The sequence below is a fragment of the Dermacentor silvarum genome, unplaced genomic scaffold (assembly GCF_013339745.2).
Source record: "Dermacentor silvarum isolate Dsil-2018 unplaced genomic scaffold, BIME_Dsil_1.4 Seq512, whole genome shotgun sequence".
NCBI lineage: Eukaryota > Metazoa > Arthropoda > Arachnida > Ixodida > Ixodidae > Dermacentor > Dermacentor silvarum.
Genome location: NW_023606355.1, coordinates 15,006 through 39,469, shown reverse-complemented (window position 1 = coordinate 39,469; position 24,464 = coordinate 15,006). Strand labels below are relative to the sequence as shown.

Below are 24,464 nucleotides of genomic sequence, written 5' to 3'. Positions count from 1 at the left end.
GGTGATATCATCCGCATGGAGCGCGAATTTGAGATCTTGGATTTGATGTAAACTTCTTGCTAAATTGTTCATGCTAATGGTAAACAATAATGGCGAGAGTATATATAGCTCCCTGTGGAGTTCCTTTAATGGGGAGGTTTGGCTTGGGTGATCGTATATCTTCCAATACTATCGTGGCAGTCCTGCCAGTTAGGAAAGATTTGACGTAGTCAATAGTTTTCTTTCCACACCCCATTTTTTGTAGGTCCACCATGATGAGCTTATGAGACAGTGTCGAATTCGCTCTTTAGGTCTAACGCCACCATGGACTATGTTTTCTTCTCCAGTCGCCACGTTGTTAATTACATCGTCTCCGAGTCTGAGAAAAACGTCCTGTGTCGCAAGATGTTTGTGGAAGCCATACATGAATAGCGACAGGAGGTTCTATCTTTCAATATAATCGGTTAACCTCGTATCACTTTTTCAAACAGCTTCCCGAGACATGACGTAAGTGAGATTGGCCTCAGGTTTTGAATAGTTTTTTTGTTTTCCCGGTTTAGGGATAAGGACTATGGTTGCTTCCTTCCATTGCTGTGGAATCGTAGCAGTTTTTTATATGTCCTTGTTTAAGTAGTCAACCAGTCGTACGAGTTGATCATTGCTGAGGTCGCGCAGCATTGCGTTAGTGATGCCGTCCTCTCCGGGTGCTGTGTTTCGTCTGAGGTCCTGTGCCGCTGCATATAGTTCCGCAACCGTAACGGGCGCATCTAGAGGATCGTTTGTTGGCCCTTTGTAGTTGAGAGATTCGATGCTATCACCCCCTGTTTTGATGTACTTGTCCCTGAGGGCTTGAATCAGTGCATCGCTGCTACTTTTGTATTCACCTACTAGGGTGCGTATTGTTCTCGTTGTTGCCGTTTTTCTAGAGTCCGGGTCTATCATACTACGTAAGATAGCCCGTGTTTCAAGTAGTGGATAGCGTCCCTCTTAATTAATCGCAAAATTGAAGCCAATTTTCCGCTTGCAGCTGTCTGGCATACTCATTTGCTTGTTCCATTACGGTTGCTATTCTTTCCCTAAGTTTTCTGTTGAGTCTCTGGTTTTTCCAGTGCTTGGTTAAGCTGCGCCGTCCCTCCCACAGGTGCAGCAGGTGTGGCTAGACTACAGGGGGTTTCGCGTTAATTGATATGTTTCTTGTTGTGGCTTTGTGCGCGACTTTGAGTTCCTTTGCCCAGTTCTCGGCACTGTTGGGGGGGGGGGGTGCTGTTGACATTGGATATTTTCTGTACGCCATCCAGTTAGTGACTTTCGCCTGCTTTGGTGCGCGTTTTAGCCGGGGTGTGGTCATTGAATAGCTCATAACATAGTGGTGACTACCCAGATTTTTGTCTAAATTCCTCCATTGTCCATCCGCTGTGTTTAGCGTGAAGGTTAGGTCGGGGTAGGTGCCCACGCACACGCTACTGCCTAGTCTAGTGGGTGTTAGTGGGAGGGTTGCTAGCTCTAGATCATATTAGTCTGTAATTTCTACCAGGCTTCTGCTTTGGGCGTTTCTCGCCGGTATCCCCAATTTTTGTGGGGAGCGTTGAAGTCGCCTAGGAGTACAAATTTGTCTTTTACTACAGGTGGCCGAGTGCGTATTGAAGAATATCCGCTAACTCTGGTCGACGTTCCCTGGGAGGGCTGTATATGTTGCAAATAAAGGTCTTCGCTCTCCCTTTCTTCGTTGTGTGTTTCAATGATTTGATGCTCTGTTGTGCATTGAGGGGCATAGTGTGTGCTGACCGCTATCCCTTTGTGCACTAATGTAGCAACCCGTGGGTATTGCCGATTCGTAACTGTGTAGTAATCCCTCAGCTTGACTGCCCCCTTCCTCATTTCTTGGAGGCATATAATATCAGGTTTGCTGATGGCCGAATCGATCTATATCTGTAGCGCTGCCGCTCTTCTTTCGAAAGAGCGGCAGTTCCAGTGCCATATCTCAGCGGTGTCTGCGGTTCTGGACGTTTTACTGGCCATTGTTGATCACACTTTCGACGTCCATCGAGTCCGAGATTATACCATTCTTGGCTTTTCTCGTCGACGGTGCGTTGGGGCTGCTATTCGCTCATTTACGTAGTGGCCTTTGCCGGGCTAGCGTTTCTTCTACGTATCCTTTAGGTCCCTGTAAATCAGCGTATAATTGTTGTTGGAAGTTTTGAATGCTTTTCATCTGTTGTACTAGGAGTTGTAGTGTTTTGTCCATAGAGGGCGTCACTTTCGTGTGTTCTTGTTGTTGTGACGCATGTGTGGGCTTTACTTGTACCGCCTTAGTTGTGAGTTGGCTTTTAAGTGTGGCGATTTCCAGTCTATGTTCTTCTAAACTTAGCTTGAGTTGTTTGTTTTCGAATACGATTTTTTTAGTATTCTGGGTTGGATGTTATGGGAGCCGTGGTAGAAACCATCCCCGCCCAGCTCACCTTGTTGTTGGTTGATTCCTTCCTACTTGTTGGAGTGGAAGATCTTTGCCTGGACGCTGTATCAGTGGGTTAGCGTTTGGAAGTGGGGTTTTCTGAAGAGTCAGAGTCCTTGTCTCGTCGTCTTCGTCACTCTCTTGATCCAGATCGCTCTCGCCGTGGCGATGCCGCTTGTAGGTCTTCCTGTCGCCTTAATGGTGGCCAGTCGTCGTCTTCCGTATCGTACCAACGTGGCCTTGATGAAGATTCCTTGCTCGGAGCTTTGGATATTCTGAATGATGATTTCCTTGGTGTTTTGTTGTTCTGCTGCGGCTTTTTGAACCGTTTTTTGCAATCCTTCGAGCCGGCAAGATGCTCCTCTCCACAAGTGGTGCAGGTGGGTTTACATTCGTGCTCCAACTCTGGCTCTTTAGTGGCGTATCTGTTGCATACTGAGGTATCAGGTTGAGGGCACACGTCCGTCCTGTGGCCTGTTTGTATGCACGCTTTGCAGAATGGTACGATATTCTTGAATGGGTAACAGGGCATTTCTTCTCCCATGTATTAAACAAAGTGTGGTATCTTGGGGTCATAGAAAGTTATCACCGCTCTCTTTGATTCCCCGAGCATGTGCGCTCGTAGTATCTCCACTCCTTGCGTTCTGATGCGCAGGTTGGCTTGGAGTGTTTCCAAACTCCTGTGCGGTGTCAATCCGTGTACGACGCCTTTGTTTATCTTCTCCGGCCGTCACGTAAGCCTTTACTGTGTGTTGTTTGTCGTTGATAACGAGCGTCGTTATCTTCCTGACTATATCTGCTACCTTTTGTTTGGGGGTATATATGATAAAGATGTTTGATCCTGGCTTTAGTCGTAAAAGGAAGTGTTCCCCTCTCACCTTCCTTTGCGTGACATGATGACTGCTTCGGAGATCTGCAGTGCCGTCAACTCTTTCATTGGTAGCCTTTGATGGGGTCGGACTATTATTTTGAAGTCTTCCTTTGGTAATGGAGGTAGTCTGTTGGCTCGTGACTTTTTCTTCAACGATGGTTTCTTGGGTGGTCCGAGGTGCTGGATCGACGAGTCATAGCCACCCCCTGCTCCCGCGGTTTTCCTTCCAGCTCTTGCGAGAGCCTCCTTCTGGCGAATGATTAACACCGTTTGCCAGTCTCCTTTGTCCTCGTCTTGCTCGGCGCGTGTGGTAGGCGTATCGGTGTCGTGTGGGATGATGTCATCCCCTTCGTCGGTGTCTTGGCACTCCATTTGTTCCCGATCCAAGTCCGAGAGCGCGGCTTGTGCTTTTAGTCGTTCGAGCGAGCTTGTAGCTTCAGTGTAGCTTGGTTCAGGCGCGTCCGTTGTAGCGTTCGCCGCCGTCGGCGTCGCAGCTCCGGCTGCCGCCCGCGTTGCCATCTGTCACGGCAGCGCGCCCGGCGTCTCCCGCGCAGCAGCCGACGCTGTAATCGGCCTAAGTGTTAGCAATCCGCACACGTGTGGCGGGCACGTCCTGGCCCGTCTTTACGAAAAGGCGAAGAGCTCACCGGTAACAGTGGTGTCTGCAGAGTCGTTAGATCTTCCCGAATCACGTATCCCGCACGAAATTCAGCACATCGTAGGAAAACTAGTCAAAAGATGGAAAATCGCGGAGCTCCATGCAGAGTCAACCGCTCGGCTCGGCTCCACCTAGGCGTCTCCGATGCTAAGTTTAATACCAGCCTGGCAACCGTGTTTGGTTTTGGCCCCCAATACACCGACGAGGACTTACTGAGAAGCTTTTACTCTGTTATTTCAGACCCTACAAGATCATCCGACGCAATGGCGCACTGGACCATGAGGTCGTGCTAGACAGTATTTTGCAATCACAGTGGTGCCTATCACGGTGTGAAATAGTCCATGTTGTGGGCCTTAAGCTGTTCTACCAGCACTAATGAACTTTTGGACTGTTGCTTTGTTACTTCTTTACTCAGTGTGCTTTTGTTTTTGCTCTCCTGTTATGTTTGTAGCATCGGGACAATGCAATTTAAGAGGGGGGCACGTAGAGACGGTCTTCAGCAGCGGCGCATGGGCGTGCACCATGTTTGATCACGTGATCACGCCGGCATGATTGGCCTTGTGATGAAGGTCAGTGAGGTGGCCTTACAGCTGTGGCGACGGTGCGCATAAGCGCACAGTGCGGCAAGCGCCGTTGTTTCGGGTCCACTGATGGGCAGCAGCTGGATCGACGACACAACGCTCTGGCCTTTGGTTCAATGATTGTTGAAGTGAACCATTGTTTTGTAATTTTAACGATGTATATCGCGCTGGAGTGCTCTGGCACTCGATCATTGTGCATGCACGTCCCTCCTTCACGCCAAGCTATGCAAGCTCATGAAGGCTTATTGTGCGCCGTTCCCGCCAGTTCGCTCGTCGATTAGTTTTTACAACGAAGCTGCCTGTGACTAGGAGATGGGGTTTTGTGGCGCCCGCACGGGAAAGCTATCATGATGAGCAATGGCTCGAGCGTTATCATCTTCTTCTAAAGGTGGCTTGTTGGTGCCCCTTTGCGCAACTGTGCTCGTGCCACCGCTCCCGCGTTCGTCATTGTCTTCTTCCACAGCTGGCGCCGTTTCCGCTGATCATTTCAGCGTAGAATTTCACCTCTCTTCTGTCGTCGTTTGCGGGGCTATGAGGCATTGCTTAAGGGGGTATACGCCATTCATTGTCTTACATGACAGATAGATTTATTAGAGGTGATATGCGAGTGTGTGCGTACCTATCGTCACGATGACCACCGATCAGGGTCATAATCATCCTATATTTAGGTCCACTGCAGGACGAAGGCCTCTCCCTGCGATCTCCAGTTACCCCTGTCTTGCGCCAGCTGATTCCAACCTTTGTTAAAATTCCATGTGACATCTCTGCCGTGCTCTAAACAGCTTTGCGGGTCGACCCATCCGCCTTGACAGAGTGGAATGGGTCAGGAATATTTTTAGTGTGTGTGCCCAGTGCGGTATACAGTCGAACCCGCTTACAACGACGCCGTTTTTAACAATACATCGGTTATAACAATCAGAAGCTGCGGCACCGTCAACTTTTGTATGTTTTTTAACGTGAAATAACCCGCTTACTACAATGCCCCCATGCCGCATTATCGGTTATAATGATGAAGTTTGGCTACTGGGTGTCCGTGCCGAAAGGGAATGGGATGCGAACTCCTTGAAAGGAAAAAAGAAATTTGAATCGTTGCCAGGCGCAGTGCGCTGTTTTCCATCCTCCGCATCACCAGCCTCGCACGCCGCTGCCCCGTCGGCCTTCCACCCAACACGTATGGGCTGCGCCCATAGATCTACACCGCGCCACCCTCCGAAACACTAATGGACCGTGCCTACTGCGCTGATAGCGCTGGGCCGGCGGAGCGCAGTGTTACCAACCATAGGGTAATTACCTTACTTGTACACTGTAAACACAAATTAGCCCATATGGGCGTTTTAACAGCTGACATGCCCTTTTTCCTCCCAAGCTCAAAACAGGTACTCCCACGAGATGGAGTAAAACAAGCTAGAACCTTTATTTTACCCTCGACCTCATTCAGATGAACATTAAGGGGATGTTGCGGTAGTAAAATGGGGGTTCTCAAAAAATAACTGGCGTTGGGTAGATAGGGAGTGCTGAATACGCCCATATCTAACCCGAGCCAAACAGCTAAAAGAACAACTCAGCCGCCAGGTGCCGCCTGCCATGACCAACATGGCTGTCACCCCGAGCGACAATTTCAGTAGAATTTCTGCACTCAGATTCGAAATATCCCGCGCAATGTGCGTCCGCGCTGTTTTTCTGTTTGGAGTAGCCGCGCTAGCGCTGCAGGCGCTGCAGAGAATGCCGCGCCAAACCCGAAACTACGCCACCGTACCGAAACCTTCGAAACGCCGCGCCGACGGGTCTTCGGAGTGAGCGCGCTCGAAGCGACCAAGCGGCAGCCATTACCACCAGCGCCGGCGCATTGTTCTGCCGTCGTTGGTGTCTCCCGCAGTTTCGAACAGCCAAGACTCCACGGTAAGTGATTTTCAACGACCGCTGCACGTTCTGTGTATGCATATGTGTTCAGAGGCGCTGATACGAGTTATTGAAGGCCTCAGTGCAACAGTTGGCCGTCCCGAACCATTTTGCAAACTGCCTTGCACGATCACCGTGTTTGTGCGAGCTTTGTCGTATTCGAAGCGAGTGCTTAGAGTGGAGCGAGAGTAGTTAGAAAACATGATTTTAGATGATGAGGAACTTTGCGATGTCTTCGAGGTCTGTTAATAGGATGGCTGTGAGCGTTCTTGATGTTTCCCCAAGCGCAAGCCACTACCAGAGAAGTTACGTGCAGTGCGGGGTGAGCTAAGCCGCCAAGCTTCGCCGTCTAACCGCGGCCTTAAAATGTGTCAACTCGTTACTGCGACGCGCGTGTGTGCGGGTTTCGGCGCTTCTTTGTGCGCGGTATCTGCTAGCTGCCGCTTACGTGGCGCCAATCCCCTCGTACGGTTGTGTGCAGTAGGTCGCTTACTAAGCGTGCACTGTGTAGATTTGCCGGTACGCTCCGGGCCGGCGTCTGTCTCTTTGCGCCCACGCCGCTGATTGTGCAGGCAGTGCGCGCGATTGCTGCGCCTAGCCGCGCAGCTTGGGGAGCCAGCACCCGTCGACTTTGGTCTTTAGATTACCGTTCACATTACCGGATACACCGTCACTCTACCCTTCGCGGGCAGAAAACGATGCGGTTGGCTTGACCAAACATTAATTTACGCGACAGCGTTGGCGGTGATAGGTCACGGGAACGTAGCGCGGTGGCTGTGTTATTTGCTGATGCAGTGACTACGCCTCCCATGCAAGCACTATGCAATATCTATATAGTCGGCGATTGTACACTGTTATTATTCGACTGCCCGCTCTGTGCACTGGATGCCTTGACTTGTTTAATGTTTGTTTTGCTGCTGCACCATTGCGTACAGATATTCAGTTTTGATTTCTACATACCAAATTCATACAAAGTCGCCCTTTCAAACTCAGGATCTTATCACACTTGACAGTGTGATCGTACTGTGCACGAGTAATATTAACTCAACTCCTGCTGCTGGTAAAAAAAAAGAATGGCTGGCTGATCAACCCAAATCTGACAAAAATGTGCTTTAGGTCCGCCATTGTCTATTGTAAAAAGAGATACTACCTTGGTATTCAATGTCAGTGACACTCATTAATTATGCATCCTCTTGACCGAAATAATTTGTCTTGGAAGCCATTCAGTTTATGTGATCAGTAAACATTTCATGGCTTAAGTGCATAGGGGCATGAGTTGGGTAACGGCTTTAGTTGTAAAGAGTAAAGCCTGTTAAAATATAAAATTTTGGCAAGCATAGTTTACCAATAATGTAAGCTGAACAACATACAAAACTCAGCATAGCAGCGGAAGTAATCCCATATTAACTTGCGGCCAGCTGTTGCGTGCTCTATGTAACATTGCTGTGTCTAATTTTTCACTTGTGTTTCAAGACTGCAGCCGTTTCATTGCCAGCTGTAAGGATGAAGCAGCTTCATAGCCGGACATCAGACGCCTTCCAAGTTCCCCTTTTCAGCAACAGAGGCATAGGTAGGCTCTTACCTAGTTTTTTTTTACCCTGTATCTTTTACCTGCAATGGCTAGTTTTGTGGCTTCAGTTAGAGGGAATGCTGTGACACCTGTTCCATGGGACAGAACACATATATAGGCATGTGTGTTCCAGTAAGAAAATAAAAATACTGAAGGAGCCCAACATGACGTATTTGAGGACAAATGTATCATGTAAATTACTATGTGACAAATAAAAAAACGACAAGACTTGGTGCACAGTGTGCAGATGTGTGCATCAGAATAACGACGAAAACCTTGTGCAATTAGTTTAAAAAATATTCACTAGGTTGTTTTGTGTGGCATTATTATCATTGTTCTCTATCACATTATTGCAAAACTGTGCTCTGTAGTATTGCGTGTTAAAAACACAGTTCAAGTACATCATTTGCCTTCACCATCATATGCATAGAACATATGCATATAAACAGAGTGGAATTCTTAAAAAGTTGCTTTGCTTCACCGACCCTAATTTTAGGTCCTTCTCAAGTTTTCCCATCTATTTAAAAAAGTATCATGAACACTTTCCAGGGTTTACAGGCAGCTTAAGCACATTGTGCCAGACTGTGAAGAAGCCAAAGAGGTCCTAGTGTCTATAGTGGTGTCTGGTAAATGCAAGTTTCTTGATTGATGCTTTATGCTTAGTACCAATTGGATTAAGTCATGATTTTAGCAAAATGTTTGTTTTCCAGGCAAATGTCATTTGATGTGTGTCCAAAGAACCACACTTTTTAATACAGTTGCTCATTCTCTAAGTCCACTGCTTAGTATTATGAAATGCATGTACCGTGTAAGCATAGTGTTTGGCCTTCAGCTTAAGGTAGTATGGGCACGCTTGCATGCACATAAAGTAGCATTAATACAAATGTGAAAACACAAGTGATAACACGACACAGCTATGCATAAACATTTTCACATGAGCAGATCACTCAGCGCAATCCTTAGGAAAGTAAGTAAAAATATAATAATGTGCTTATATGATAAACAGTGCTGATGTTTCAGGAGCATGGCCTTTTACCGTCATATACAATAACAGTTCGTTATTTAGGATTATAAAACTATTTGCCTTATTTGTGTCCAACTGCTCTAAATTTGAAAATTCTCGTTGATTGCATTAGGAAGTTTTTGGGAGTGTCTTGAGTCACTGCCAGAATGAAATTTGTAATTGGAGCCATCGTATGTGTGATAACAAAAAAACATTTTGGAACCAGTTGACTGTTATGCAGTATGCTAAGTGTGCATATTAGAACAGTAACGTATATTTTCATTGTAGACATGTGTAAAGTGTGTATGTATACATCTTTAAGTCGTAGACTGTGCAGTTTTATTCAGATGTGTGATTGTGTGGATGTAGGTTCTTCTGTATAGCATTGTCTAGCATTTTTTAGCAGTACATTAAGGTGTGACACAAAGAGAAAAATATTGTTCAAACAAATGGTTGAAGTTTACTCTTAAGAGGCTTAAGCACGTTTGGATGATTTTACACCATGTAGTAAAACAAGAATAGGAACTGAGCTGCTCGTCACAACCATATGGCACCAACAAACAATGAAGACAAGGAAAGAAAAAAGAACAGAAGTGAAGTGTACCAAAGGACAACTAGTTGCTGATAGGAGCTGTATTCACATCTGCATGAAGCATGCAATCTTTTATTGAGTTAAAGCAACAGCTCTTCCTCCTGTTCACTTTGTTGCAAATTTCTGTGTGTGTACTAAGTCTGGCCCTGGAAGCGTTAGGCAGTGCCACTCGTGGCCTTGGTGCTGGATGTAACACATCCTTCTAACTGTAGGTCTCATGTATTATGTGAACCTAAGTTTTCTTGAATTCATGTACCCTGCAAAAGCTGCACTTGAAACGATATGCTATATACGCCACCATTGCCATGAGTAGCACTGGCTGACAGTCCCGTGGCCAGACATTGATTTACCTTGCTTAACTATTCTGCAAAACTGTTTTGCATGCAAATGTGGTGATTAGTATACATGCGAAATGCCTCACAGCATAAAATTTTTGATATGCATCTTACAATTCTTATTATTTTGTTTTAACTCAGGATGCCATTCTACCTGTGCTGCATTGTGTGGCTGATCACTCCAAGGATCTCAGCAGAATCATTACACAGGTGTGTACCTTTGTGATTCTGACTATGGGTATTTTTGTAGTTTACATTTGGTGTAATTGGACAGATGAAATGAAAAACAGATTAAAATATGAGCTGACAGGCACTGTCTCCAAACTTTAGTTACAAAGGCAAATCTTTTTTCACAGTTGTCTTTATAGCAATACAAAAGAACGTGCACATCAAAACACCAATGTCTAACAAGCAACATCATTGTAGTGTAGAAGAAACCAAAACATCATACGAAAACTTGTACTAAATTAGGGACTGTATTAAAATGTTATGAGAAACACCATTTCTTAAGAGCGACAGTTTGTGTATTGGAGCCTTGAACTATTTCTCGGGTTACTCTGTCTGGTTTCTTGAACCCAAGTGATGTCTTTTTCTTTTGGTTAGTGATGTTACTCAGACCGCTGCATATTTTGGCAGAGTCGGCGATCAATATCTGTGACCGCTACAAGTGGCAAGCCGCGCTCCCCGCGACGAATACTGTGAACAGTACTGTCATTGCAGCAAAAGTGCCTACAGCTACTTCTGTGGAAGATCATGCAAACTGAATAACCTATATAAAAGCATCAGGTGACTCTGCTAAGAGCCTTTTATGCCCTACGCACCAGACTAGGATGCAAGATTTAGGTTATTTTGCAACCAAGACGCCCACATACAATGCTTAAAACATGAATAATGTGGCGAGTTGGGCACATTGGTACATTATTACAAGATTTTCAGCGCAATAAAACACAAGGACGACACAAAGAAACGACCAGGACAAGCGCTGAACTTGCAACAGGTTTTATTGTAGCGAATTTCACATATATATGCACTATCCAACAAAGACGTCATTATCTGCACATGCGTAGAAATACCATCTCTTTATCTGAGAGTTGTATCGATGGCACGCTAACACACCTTTCCTCTAGCCGGGCAATACGTTCTGCTTCAACAATTTCTCGAGTGAAGCGCGATTTGCTCTTCATAATGACAGATGTATTATGTATGTCAGGTGAACAATCCTTACATGTTAAACATTGACAAGCCAGAAAACCTTGTCTTTCCCTTCATGCGTGTTTTTCACATAGTTTGCATGCTCCCTAACACTTATCCTAAGATTGACGCATCTCCCAGTTTGGCCAACGTACACCTTTCAGCATCTTAGAGGGATTTCGTAGACTACACCTTCTGCACAATCAACAAAGGGTGGAGGGTGCCTATGCATTGTGCCTCAGGCTTGCTCCTTTCTTACCTATGGGTCGGTCATTGTGCAGAGCTTGGACAGCCTGTTAGGTGCGGTGAATACGACTTTTACGTCGTACCGCTGGGTCACCTTTTTCAGGTTGCCTGAAAGCTTGTGTACATACGGTATCACAGCTACCTTCTGCCTGCATGGTGATACTGTATGTTCACAAGCTTTCACACAACCTGAAAAAGGTGACCCAGCGGTACGACGTAAAAGTTGTATTCACCGCACCTAACAGGCTGTCCAAGCTCTGCACAATGACCCACCCAGAGGTAAGAAAGCAGCAAGCCTGCGGCACAACACAGAGGCACCCTCCACCCTTTGTTGATTGTGCAGAAGGTGTAGTCTACGAAATCCCTCTAAGATGCGGAAAGGTGTATGTTGGCCAATCTGGGAGATGCGTCAACGTTAGCTTAAGTGTTAGGGAGCATGGAAACTACGTGAAAAATGCGCATGAAGGGAAAGACTTTCAAGGTTTCCTGGCTTGTCATTGTTTAACATGTAAGGATTGTTCACCTGACCTACATAACACGTCTGTCATTATGAAAAGCAAATCGCGCTTCACTCGAAAAATTATTGAAGCAGAACATATTTCCCGGCTAGGGGGGGGGGGAAGGTGTGTTAGCATGCCATCGATACAACTCTCAGATAAAGAGATGGTCTTTCTACGCATGTGCAGCTAATGACGTTTGTGTAATGAAATATATGTGAAATTGGCTACAATAAAACCTATTGTAAGTGCAGCGCTCGTCCTGGTCGTTTCTTTGTGTCGTCCTTGGGTGTTATTGCGCTGCAGTTCTTGTAATAATGTGCTGTGGCTTTTTTTTCTTCTTTTTGAGTCTGTTGTTTAAAAGGTCATTTTCCTTTTCAGTGTGTTAGATAAAGTCAGTCACAGGAAGGTCGCGACTATATTTTGATTTCAGCAACCCTTTATGTGACTTCACACAATTCCTTCACACGTTGCAACCAAGCTTATTTTTTAAATGTATGCCTTTCTTTCAGCATGGAAAAAAATCTTACATGAAACAAGGTGATAAGTACTGCTTATGCATTTGTACGATATTCCTACAGAAAGGTGAAAAGTAATAAATCTATGCTTTCATAAATTGTCTACCTAATCTACAAAATTTCCTAATGGGAATAAGACAAATTCATTTGTTTGCACTAGCCTATAACAGAAACAAGAAATTACAAACTTAGCTTTTAAGAGGGCCCTGAAAGGGGCCCAAGGGGGCAGTTGGTGTGCGCGTCCTCTTTTCTAGCGCAGCCATCGCCGCACATGGCTGTCGATGCAGCTGAGTACATATGCAGCCTGCGCGCCTTGTTCTAGAGGTAATCTGCTGTGTGTGCAAAGAGTGGGCATGCTGACATGGCGTGGTATTATGTGCATTGTCTTCCTGCTTTGCGAGCGCCACTATAATGTGACAAAAGCAGCGTGTGGCCATTTGGTTATCCCAATTCTGGTGTAATGGCACCACAAAAAGTGAACAAAGATGTGCACACATGACACAAGCCTCAGCTCTCACCTCAAGCTTTATAATCAAGAAACAGACAATATATAACAAGTGGTGATATGATGTGATGTTATCAAAATTTTTCGTGCAGTGCAACTGATAGATGACTGATGCATTTGTCATTCTTTTTAAGTTTCAGAAGCCACAATTGCCTGGCATGCTGTCTGGTCATGATGCGTGGCTACAATGTGAGTTTTGTTGAACACAGTACTGCCGCCACATTTGTTAGTGTTTCACAATGCATGAGGGCAGGTTGTTTCACACAGATGAGTCATGCTCCCCCAATCACGCATTAATACAGCATCCCATCTGTCCAATGTAGGCACAACCTTTTGAGGATTCCAGACTGTACACAACACTTGTGGCCTAGTTTGCCGGATGCATATCATGCCGTAAGCCACAACCAACCTTCTTTATTTTTTTACTTCTGCCTTTTTTTGTCACAGCACAAAACCATCCTAACAAGGGCCTGTGAAAAAATGATTTGCACAACTGAATTAGGCATGACGATGGAATATAATGAATGAGATGAGCCAAGTAAAAAATGGTCGCAGTTGTTTCGTATGCTCTTGTGCTTTTTCATGGGCAAAAGCGCATTTGGTCCCTATGGGCTAAATGCTTTTCTTTCTGTAGGAAGCTTGTGAACAGAGATTTGCTCTGATGTGAGAAAAAATACTGCAGCCAGGAAAACAATTTGGTTGTTGCGTGTGGCACGATTTGAAGGAGGTGATGCACTGTGCAACAGAGGTTGTGTACAGTTGGCCATGGCCATCTTGTTATGCCTATATTGTATTAATTTGAGATTGGGGTGAATCGGGTTTGTGCCTAACAAATCTCATCCGCACATTGCAACATACTGTAAAAATGCTGGTTCATTCTTGTGTTCCACAAAACTCGTTATAGCCTAAAATTATGGAACTTGGACATCATAACAAGCACAATGGAATGCGGACCCAAAGAGACACAGACTGGATGGGCGCTAGTCTATCTCTTCTTCATGTTCGCGTTCTTTCCTGCTTGTTATGATGTCCAAGTTCTGTTATCACAAACAAGCCCAAACTTCTGCATTGAACAGAAATTATGACCAGAGAGTACATAAGATAATTAAGCTTTGGCAGATTCACAATGCAAAGGACAAATGCATCGCTCATTCTCAGTTACATTGGATGAAGAAATTGTTTTTGAATGAATGACGTCACTTCATATCACCACATGTTATGTGCGATTTCTGTTTTGTTATTAAAGCTAGAGTTGAGAGTAGGCACTTGTGTCCTGCTTGTCATCTTTGTTTACTTTCTGTGATGCCATAAAGCCAGAATAAATCCATGACATGAACTGCCAGTCCATATAGCTCTACATTGTATGCAGTATGGCTGTTGGCCTGACTTTGACAAGTGCGAAGTAGCAGTAAAAACTTCAGAAGAGTAGAACTTTGGGCCAGTTGGTGATGCATATTAGAGTACGGTGAAGTGCAATAAATGGGACAATGTGAGGTGAGACAGACGGGCAAAGCTCTACTGACAACTGTGAACATTTATTGGAAAATTTTGCTGCACCAGGACAATGCTCGCATGTGCCCAAGACACCTGAAACCAGCAACAAACAAAGCAGGCACAAAAAAACAAGGAAATATGGCAAAAATTGCTAACAACATGTGCACGATCTTTTCTTCAGACATGATAATTGGGAAGCATGTGTACGCTGGTCAACTGCGCACAACTGGCACAACAGACATCAAAAATGAAACAGAAGTAGAACTAGCTTAGCTGTGGCTACCTGTGAATAGCGCTTCTTTGTTTAAAGTGCCACCAAAGCCACGCTAACTCACGTATCAGATCCAGAATTGAAAATAATTTTCAATTAACACTGCTGCAAAAAGCTCGCATTCTAATTTTGTTTTTCCATGGCCTACAACTTCCACATTCTTCAACTACATATAGCAACCGCAACATTTGCAGTCCAAAGCATGATCCAACCTCTTCTTATTTCAAACTGAAGTGCTGCACAGCCTGTCGTTCAGGTACTGGCCAGTCTGTCCCAAGTAAACACGACCGCTGCTTGAAGGAATTCTGCACATGACAGAAGTAGCGCATGAGACATACTGATACTCGTGTTTCGTTGTACAGTATTTCCTTACTCGACTACCCATAACGCATTTCCACAGTTGTGCCAACTTGCATGGTGCAGGAAACACAGGAACCACCCCATACTTCCCTGTGACTTTCATCAAGTTGTGTGAAACCTTATGCACATAAGTGTTGCCCCCTTGAAGGGGTGGATGTGTTGCTGAGGTTTCACACAACTTAAGGAAAGTAGCAGGGAAGTATGGGTGGATCTTGTGTTTTCTGTGCCATGCAAGCCGGCACAACTTTGCAAATGCGTCGCGGGTAGTCAAATTAGGAAATACTGTATGACGAAACGTGAGTGTCAGTATGTCCCATGTGCTAATTCTGTCGTGTACAGGATTCGTTAAACTGTGGTCATGTTTACTTGGGACAGACTGACCAGTGCCTGAGTGACAGGCTGCAACAGTACTTTAGGTGTTTGAAATAAGGGGAAATTAGGGATCTTGCCTTGCAGTGCAAAAGTGTGTTATTGTGGCTTTGGGGGCACTTTAACCAAAGAAGTGCGATTCATAGGTAGCCACAGCTCAGCTAGTTCTTCTATTTCTGTTTTCTTGTTTATTCCTCTTGGGCCAGTCGTGCGCAGTTGACTGCGTACACATCATTCCCAATTACCATCACATTCATAAGAGAGTGTGAATGCGTTGTTAGCGATCTTTGCCATATTTCTTTGTTTTTTGTGCCTGCTCTGTTTGTTCCTGGTTTCGGGGTGTCGTGGGCGCATGTCCTGCTGCAGCGAAATTTTCCAATAAATGTTCAGCTGTCAGTTGCGCTTGTCCCGTCTGTCTCGCCTCACCTTGTCCCATCTATTGCACTTCACCATACTCTAATAGCAGTAAGAAGAGCAACCAAATCACCCGAGCAATAATCAAAGCCCACAGAATTGCCAAATTGAAGGAAAAATGTTTCAGTGTAGGACCTGTTTTGTGAACTGATAAGGAAATGGCATACTTGTTTGCAAACCAATGACCAGGTGCATTTTCCATGCACATACATTATTGTGTGTAACTGCTCCCTGCTTCTTAGGTTTTTTATGGCTTTTATCAAGCATTCCAGAGTACTTGACTGTTTGTCTGTTGTAAAATTAAATCAGTTGTCATTCAGCACGGCGTGTCATTTTCTATAAGCCCTTACTTTGTCTTTGTACTTGGTGCTGGTCCCACCTAAATATGAATTTCGAAATAGACTTTTTTAAGATTATAAACAGAATACATTTAATATGTATTTCATTACAAAAACTTTCTCAATTTTAGGAAGTCCTGCTGACCCCAAGCATGGTGTGAAATGAAGAAATGGCACTCCACATCCATAGAGAGCTTGATTTCCCCTGTTTTATGCTTACTTGTTGGCATAGCCAGTCTGTTAGCTTAATTTTTGGTTCTTCCCTATTGAATGCGCAAGAAAGGCACCAAAACTGTCATTCATTGAAAAAAAAGTTGTGTTTTCAGACACTGCCATGCACAAAGCCCTTGACCTCATTGAATGTTTTTAAAAGAAAATGCAGCTTCTGTGTGCAGCAATAGGCTGAACAAGACGAGGGCAAACAGGAAGGTTGCGACATTAGTGTTCAAGAGTTGGCCAACAAAGAAGGTCACAAGCTGAAGCCAACATCTTTACAAGGGAACAAATGGATTTAGCCTGAGCCATTCCCTGTTTGACCAGCCAAGTCTCCTTGTCGAAACATGTGCTCTAGCCTGAGGCATACATATCCCGTTCTACCACTCTCGATCAACGATACACCAATACAATTAGCAACTCGTGGCAAGGTCGTAAATTCACGTTCGAAGGGAATGTAGTGTGCACCCTGCAAGGTAGCATGAATAGTATGATATTTACTTGAATGAAATGCAGACTTGCTTGCCAGTTACTTTATCCCCATGCTATAATTGGAAAGCATGGTTCCTAAGAGAGAATAATGATTTGAAGTTCACGCAGTTTTGCTCCTTTATGTAAGTTCACACTGTTACGGTTGCTACACTACCAGTCCTGTCTGCAACTGCATAGTAGTGTTCCGAGTACGCAGCCCAATTCAATAGAAAAGGTAGGCTTTTTCCTAAGAAAATGTGCTGCTGCCTCACAGCTTGATGCAGACAAGTATTTTATATCTGGATGGTGACTGCAATAGGATGTGCTTCTTAAATAAGAGCGATATGCTGTTTCAAGTGCAATTAAATGCAATTTCAAATGACCTCAGCTTGGAGGATCACACGATGGGAGGCCAATGTGAGAAGGAGGATTTGATATTGTTACGTTCGATATGTTACATTACATACTGTGACAATATCTTAGAACAAGGCACTTGAACATGAGAAAGCACAACTTATTTCATCTAAAGTTGCTACTGTTGGATATGATCAGGGAAGGTACTTATTCGTGACTCCATTTGCAACATGTTACAATGCTGGCTTAATATTTTGCACTGGGTAGATGAAAAAAACCACTGCTTGCACAATATTCAACTAAACAAGGTAGCCATGCTAAAGTGTCCATGCAGAACACAACTCATGCACTATTAGAAAATAAATACGCAGGGTGATCGTTTCTAAGTTTTATGGAATTTTTAAAAATTGCCTGTGGCAGACAGCATAATTCTTGTCCTTGAGCTGGACTATTTGAAGAGGCGGATTACTAGCACAAGAAATCGAAACACATATTCAATTAGTTAATGAAAATTTCAGTAATTAACTTCTTAACTGATTAGTTTACAACACATATTGCAATTAACAAATGGTAGCCAGAGAGCTTGCAAGACGTATCTACTTGAAATGGATTTCCAGGATGACACCAGTTTCGAGATATTATTTCCAAAGTGTGGGACAAAATACATGAACGTTCTAGTTACTTTTGTGCTTCAATGCAGAAGATAGCATTTTGTTAAATATGTAAGTTGATCAACAGTGCATTTTTAGGGCAAGTTTGATGGCATATATCTCCAAACTGGCGTCATTCTGGAAATTCATTCCAAGTGGATATGCCTTGCAAACTCACCGGCTACAATTCGTAAATTGCAATATCGGCCGTAAAGTATTTAATTCAAAAGATAATTAGTGGATTTTTCTTATTTAGCTGAATATGTGCTACGATTTGTCGTGAAAGTAATGTCCGCTACTCTGACAAATACAGCTAAGGACTAGAATTATGATACCTGCAACAGGTTATTTTTAAGAATTGTGTAAAACTTAAAAATGATCACCCTGTATATAGGGGACCCTGTTTGGAACTTTCACAAATCTAGTCATAAACAAAAAGACTAAGGATCAAATCCCGGCCATGGCGGCCACATTTCGATGGGAGCGAAATACAAGAACGCCTGTGTACTTATATTTAAACGTACATTAAAGAATCCCAGGTGGCCCAACTTAATCCAGAGTCCCTTCCAACGACGGCATGTCTCAGAATCATATGATGGTTTTGGCTCATAAAACACTAAATAAATTTTTAATCTTTAGTAACCTGCTAAAAAATGCAACACAATCACTAAAGCAAATGTTTTAGCTCGTTTGCGTGATGAGTCCCAATTTCTTAATTTAGTACTTAGGTATTTATCATCGTATGTTTTGTGCTAGTTCATGCAAAATACCACCTCTGGTCGGCCTCATTCTGCAGTCCACTGTTAATTTTGGGTGGCTTAGTCATGCAAGTTCAACATATATATAGGCTGCAAAATTGTGGAATGTCTGCCCAAAGTAACAGTTCAAACAAATGGTTCTGTATTTATAGTTCAATATTGGACGAGATAAGATATCGTTTCTTGCGTTCACTAATTTTATTGTGTTAGGACGTGTACAATAGCATTGACTGGCATGTTTACGATGTAGTTTTTTTTAATCCAGACAGATTTTTAATGGTACAAGGAATGCTTTCGATTTGGCAGAAAGAACATATTTTATTATATTTGTTACATTTGGTGTATAATAAATGTTGTTCTGTTTAGCGTGTGTGTGTGTGTGTCGTGTATTTTTCCTCTCGGCGAGTAGCAACTGCTCTCGGAAGGCCCCTGCTGACCTCGGAGGCACTGCCGATTACTAGCATTTTCGCGAGGACGACTGCATGACAGCACAACGTTTGCCAAGAGGGGCTCTGCGATCAGTGAATGGAAAAGGAAGTCGAAGTGCAGCGATGATTTCGTGAATTCCCAGGGCCGTCGATTGTGTCACGTGTGGCGAGCACGCGGCGAAATGTTTCGTGGCGGGACGCCGCCGCGCTTACGCAGTGGCAGACGGGATACAGCAGGCTAAAGTGTCGGACGCCGGCGATAGCTACAAGCGTCGGTAGTGCGGGCCAAACGCACGCTCGGGCGGCAGCTCCTCGGACGGCCCCGTTCCCTTGAGCCTTGGTGTCCGGCGTCCGACATTTTGGCCTGTGGTGATCCGTTGGGTGCTGTGTAAGCGCGTGACCCATCGCCACCAAGCATTTCGCTTCGTGGTCGCCCCACGCAAACTAAAATGCCTTTAATTGCATCCATAAACTCTCTAATTAATACCAAAAAACGCCCTAAATGCCGCCTTAATGTCATCGCAAATGCTCCCATTTGGAAATGATAAAACTCCCATTGAGGCCTGCAACACCTCCCAGTCAAATGGGGGTAAAGTGGGCATATTACGGTACTCCCGTAGTATGCCAAAGGAATGCCCACCTAAATGGGAGTTTTATCGTACGCCCATTCTATGGGAGCAAAAACATGTACAAATGGGAATGCGCTAGAGGACAAGCGAAAAACGCCCATCTGGGTGTTTTTCTGTTTAGTGTGTACAAAATTTGCTCACCTTTAAGTGTGGTATACCGCGTGCTGATTTCTTCGGTGCCCCCATCCCCCCCCCCCCCCCGTGTTGTATCGCAGGAGAGCGAGTTCACCGTCGACCTGCAGGCAGAAACGTACGTCTCGAATATCCTGCCGGACCCAGCGAGCATTGTGTTCGCGGAGCGCGGCAGCGTGCTGGCAGCCTTGGGCAACGACAACGCGCATGGATGCTGGGAGGAGCCGCCCAACCCGCCGCCGCAACGCCACCGCGGTGAGTCCGTAAGCAGGCGTCGATGCCAGAGCAGCGACCAACTACTAAGTACACAGCACAGTGTATATAGCAGAGCTTGTTCTTGGGGGATAGGCGGTTCATACCTAAAGCAATAGCGGTAGCGTGTACGGGACGGACACGAGAAAGACGACAAGGTGCTGGACCCTTTGGAGCGGTGGCCACAAACAATTTACAAGCGCTGGCCACAGACATTTTACATGGCCACAGGCCATGTAAATTCCGTGTCACACAATGCTGCACATCCTACTTTTCTCCGCCGGTGTTAGGAACGCTCTCACGCTGTGTATGTGTGTGTGCAGGAGGGCGCACTCCCCGACCGACGACAGTGCGCCAGCGCATGGCCGTCGACGGCGATGAGTGCGTCGTGTGCGAGGCCCAATCGGGCCGCTGGTCCTCGCTGCAGCCCGTGGGCACGGTGGTGCGCAGACCCTCCGTCAAGCTGGTGCAGCTTGTCGCGCAGGCCATACACGAGAGCCCGCATGGGGTGCTGCGAATCACGCACGTCTACGCCGCACTACTGTGAGTCACCGTGTTCCCTGCTGAACGCTTGCCTTTTCTTGAATGCCTCAGCTTGTGCGCGGTTGCAGGAGGATCGTGAACAGCGCGAGAGTCAACACGGGGTGCTGTTGACACTCCAATTGAGATGTTCGTGCTCGATGTGAATTACCAACTAGCCGAGTCATCCACCTTGCAAGAGAAGATGCCCCGCAACCAACAATCTTCCCATTCTCGCTCTCTTTCTCCATCATCTCATTTGCAAACGAATAAGACAAAAAATGGTGGTGCCTGACACCGGCAAAAAATATTGCCGAGAGCTAGTGGGGCTATACTAGTTTAGGTGCAACCAAAGGAGGCAGGCCCACTAAGCTTCATCAAAGTGACTGCCTCACCAGAACAGGAATTGGCCTCCCTGGTGCAGTATTCGGCCACTACCTCCCTCATGACTCCGACAATTAACCCATGGCCCTCTGTCTCCAGTGGCTGCGGAGCACCTGACCAAGGCGGTGGTCAGACCTGCGACGTGGCAGAGGGTGCTAAGAATCTCTGGGTCTGGACAGGCCACCAATGGAAACTGAACCTGGCAACGTTGAACACGCCCACCCTCTCGAGTGAGGCTAGCTTAGCAGGACTATTTGAGGAATTATCAGGCATTGCCTGGGATATTATTGGCCTTAGTCAGGTTAGAAGAACTGGTGAGGCTTACACAGTGCTGACTAACGGCCACGTCCTCTGCTACAGAGGTCTTCCAGGTGAGAGAGAATCCGGGGTAGGATTTCTAGTTCATAACAACATAGCCGGCAACATTGATGAATTCTACAGCATTAGTGAGAGGGTAGCAGTCGTCGTAATAAATCTGAATAGGAGGTACAAAATGAAGGTAGTACAAGCCTACGCCCCAACTTCCAGTCACTATGATGAAGAAAGAGCAGTTTTATGAAGATGTCGAATTAGCAATGAGAAAGATGCAAACTCAGTATACTGTAGTCATGGGCGACTTCAATGCAAAAGTGGGCAAAAAGCAGGTTGGTGAGCAAGCAACTGGCAACTAAGGCATCGATTCTAGGAATGCAAGAGGAGAGATGATGGTAGAACTCGCGGAAAGGAATAGGCTCCAAATAATAAATACATTCTTCAGGAAGCGCAGCAACACGAAGTGGACCTGGAAAAGCCCTAATAGAGAAACAAGGAATGAAATAGATTTCATACTCTCTGCCGATCCAAGCATAGTGCAGAATGTAGAAGTGTTAGGTAAGGTAAGTGCAGTGACCATAGGTTAGTGAGGTATAGGATTTCTCTCAATTTGAAGAGAGAAAGAGTGAAATTAGTCAAGAGGAAACAGGCCAACCTAGATGCAGTAAGGGAGAAAGCAGACCAATTCAGGCTGGTGCTCGCAAACAAATATGCAGCTTTAGAGCAGGAAATGAAGATAACATAGCAGTAATGAATGAAACCGTAACTAGGCTGATCTCAGAAGCAGCAATTGAAGTGGGAGGTAAGGCACCAAGGCAATCAGTAGGTAAGCTCTCCCAGGAAACAAAGGACCTAATAAAGAAACGACAAAACATGAAAATGTCCAACTCAAGAGATGAGATAGAATTCGCTGAACTGTCAAAACTGATCAACAAGAAGAAAGTAAGGGATATTCGAAATTATAACGTGGGAAAGATTGAAGAAGCCGTAAAATATGGACGCAGCATTAAGTCAGTAAGAAGAAAGCTTGGCATAGGACAAGGCAAGATGTATGCACTGAAAGATAAGCATAGAAATATCATCAGTAATTTAGATGACAAAGTAAAAGCAGCGGAAGAATTCTATACTGACCTGTACAGTTCCCCAAACAGCCAAGCTACCTTCATTCGAAATAGTGATGAACCGGATACTGAAGCTCCTTCTATAACTAGCGATGAAGTTAGAAGGGCTTTGAAAGACATGACCCGGGGAAAAGCGGCTGGAGAAGATGGAATAACAGTAGATTTAATCTAAGATGGAGGAGATATCATGCTTGAAAACCTTGCGGCCCTTTATACGCAATGCCTCACAACTGCAATTGTACCAGAGAGCTGGAAGAACGCCAACATTATACTTATACATAAGAAGGGAGACGATAAAGAATTGAAGAATTACAGACCCATTAGCTTCCTTTCAGTATTATATAAAATATTCACCAAGAAAATGTTCAATAGAATCAGGGCAACACTTGACTTCAGCCAACCAAGAGAACAGGCTAGCTTCAGGAAGGGCTATTCTACGATGGATCGTATCCATGTAATCAATCAGGTAATCGAGAAATCTGCGGAGTACAATCAACCTCTCTGTATGGCTTCCATAGATTATGAAAAGACATTTGATTCAGTAGAGATACCTGCAGTCATAGAGGCATTGCGTAATCAAGGAGTACAGCAGGCATACGTGAATATCTTAGCAAATATCTACAAGGATTCGACAGCAATCTTGGTTCTCCACAAGAAAAGTAGAAAGTTACCTATCAAGAAAGGGGTCAGGCAAGGAGACACAATCTCTCCAATGCTATTCACTGCATGCTTAGAACAAGCATTCAAGCTCATAGACTGGGAAGGCTTAGGAGTGAGGATCGACGGCGAATATCTCAGCAACCTTCGGTTTGCAGATGACATTGTCCTATTCAGCAACAATGGAGACGGATTACAACAAATGATTGAAGACCTTAATCGAGAAAGTGTAAGAATTGGGTTGAAGATGAATATGCAGAAGACAAAGATAATGTTCAATAGCCTGGCAAGGGAACAAGAATTCAGGATCGCCAGTCAGCCTCGAGAGTCTGTAAAGGAGTATACGTTTATCTACGTCAAAAATCTTAGGAGTAACATTAAGAGACAAGAAGAGACCGGTGTGGATCAGAGAACACACGGGGATAGACGATATTCTAGTTGACATTAAGCGGAACAAATGGAGCTGGGCAGGTAATTTATAGCGTAGGATGGATAACCGGTGGACCATTAGGGTTACAGAATAGATACCAAGAGAAAGGAAGCGCAGTCGAAGACGGCAGAAAACCAGGTGGGATGATGAAGTTAGGATATTCGCAATCGCAAGTTGGAATACGCTAGCGCAAGACAGGGGTAATTGGAGATCGCAGGGAGAGGCCTTCGGCCTGCAGTGGACATAAATATAGGCTGATGATGATGATGATGACAAAATTTGAAAAACTAAGAAACTTTTGATTGTATGCATTTATAAATACACTTTGCCAAGAAAAGAGGGCTACGTTTTCTCATCGATAGTGTGTTATGGGAGTTGTGCTTGAGTAAACAAGCGCCAAGAACTAACACTACCGAAAGGAAAACGGACCCAGCCCCTGCCTGTCTTCCGTAGCGTTGTGTCTGCTTTCCTTGATACATTAGTGTTCTGTTTATGTGGCTTGCCTCAAGAACAGAATGCGAACTGGCCCAGCAAACCATCTTTTTTTGTAAGCGATATACTTTATTTTGTGCGTGTGGTCTGGTACATAGGAAACTTATCCGGTCGAGCTTATGTGTATACAGTATACTGCATCGAATATATTGACGTACGAGCAGCGCTCTAGTATTAGTGGCAAGCCGTGCTGACAACTATCATCAACAGGGACACTTGTCTCGAGCGCATTTTCTATGTAACGACTGACTAAGTACCAATAACAGAATCCCTAACTAAAGCACCATGTTTCATCATGATTACCTGACTAGCAAACCATGTTAATTTTCTGAAATAATATATCACATCCTTGTCGAAATCCATCATTGTATTCGAAATAAGTTCTTATATATTTGCTGTTATTTTTTATAAGCAATACGTTTATGCTCTACCATCACTCTTGCTATAACTAGTCTCTCATTGTTTGCACTATTTCCAAATTTCGTGTCCTTTTTTATCTTTAAAACAATTACCTCCCAT

General features: G+C 44.8%; 1 long non-coding RNA gene across 2 annotated transcripts; it reads left to right on the top strand.

Annotated features, from left to right (window-relative positions):
- Nucleotides 1–6,356: 6,356 nt before the first annotated feature.
- Nucleotides 6,357–18,339, top strand: LOC125941875 (uncharacterized). Of its 2 annotated transcripts, none has more exons than XR_007464659.1 (5): nt 6,357–6,440; nt 7,914–8,010; nt 10,082–10,150; nt 13,038–13,086; nt 16,275–18,339. It is a non-coding gene; the product is annotated as an uncharacterized LOC125941875 (long non-coding RNA). The 2 variants fall into 2 exon arrangements; XR_007464658.1 differs by having other exon boundaries at nt 13,032–13,086.
- The last annotated feature ends 6,125 nt before the right edge of the window (nt 18,340–24,464 follow it).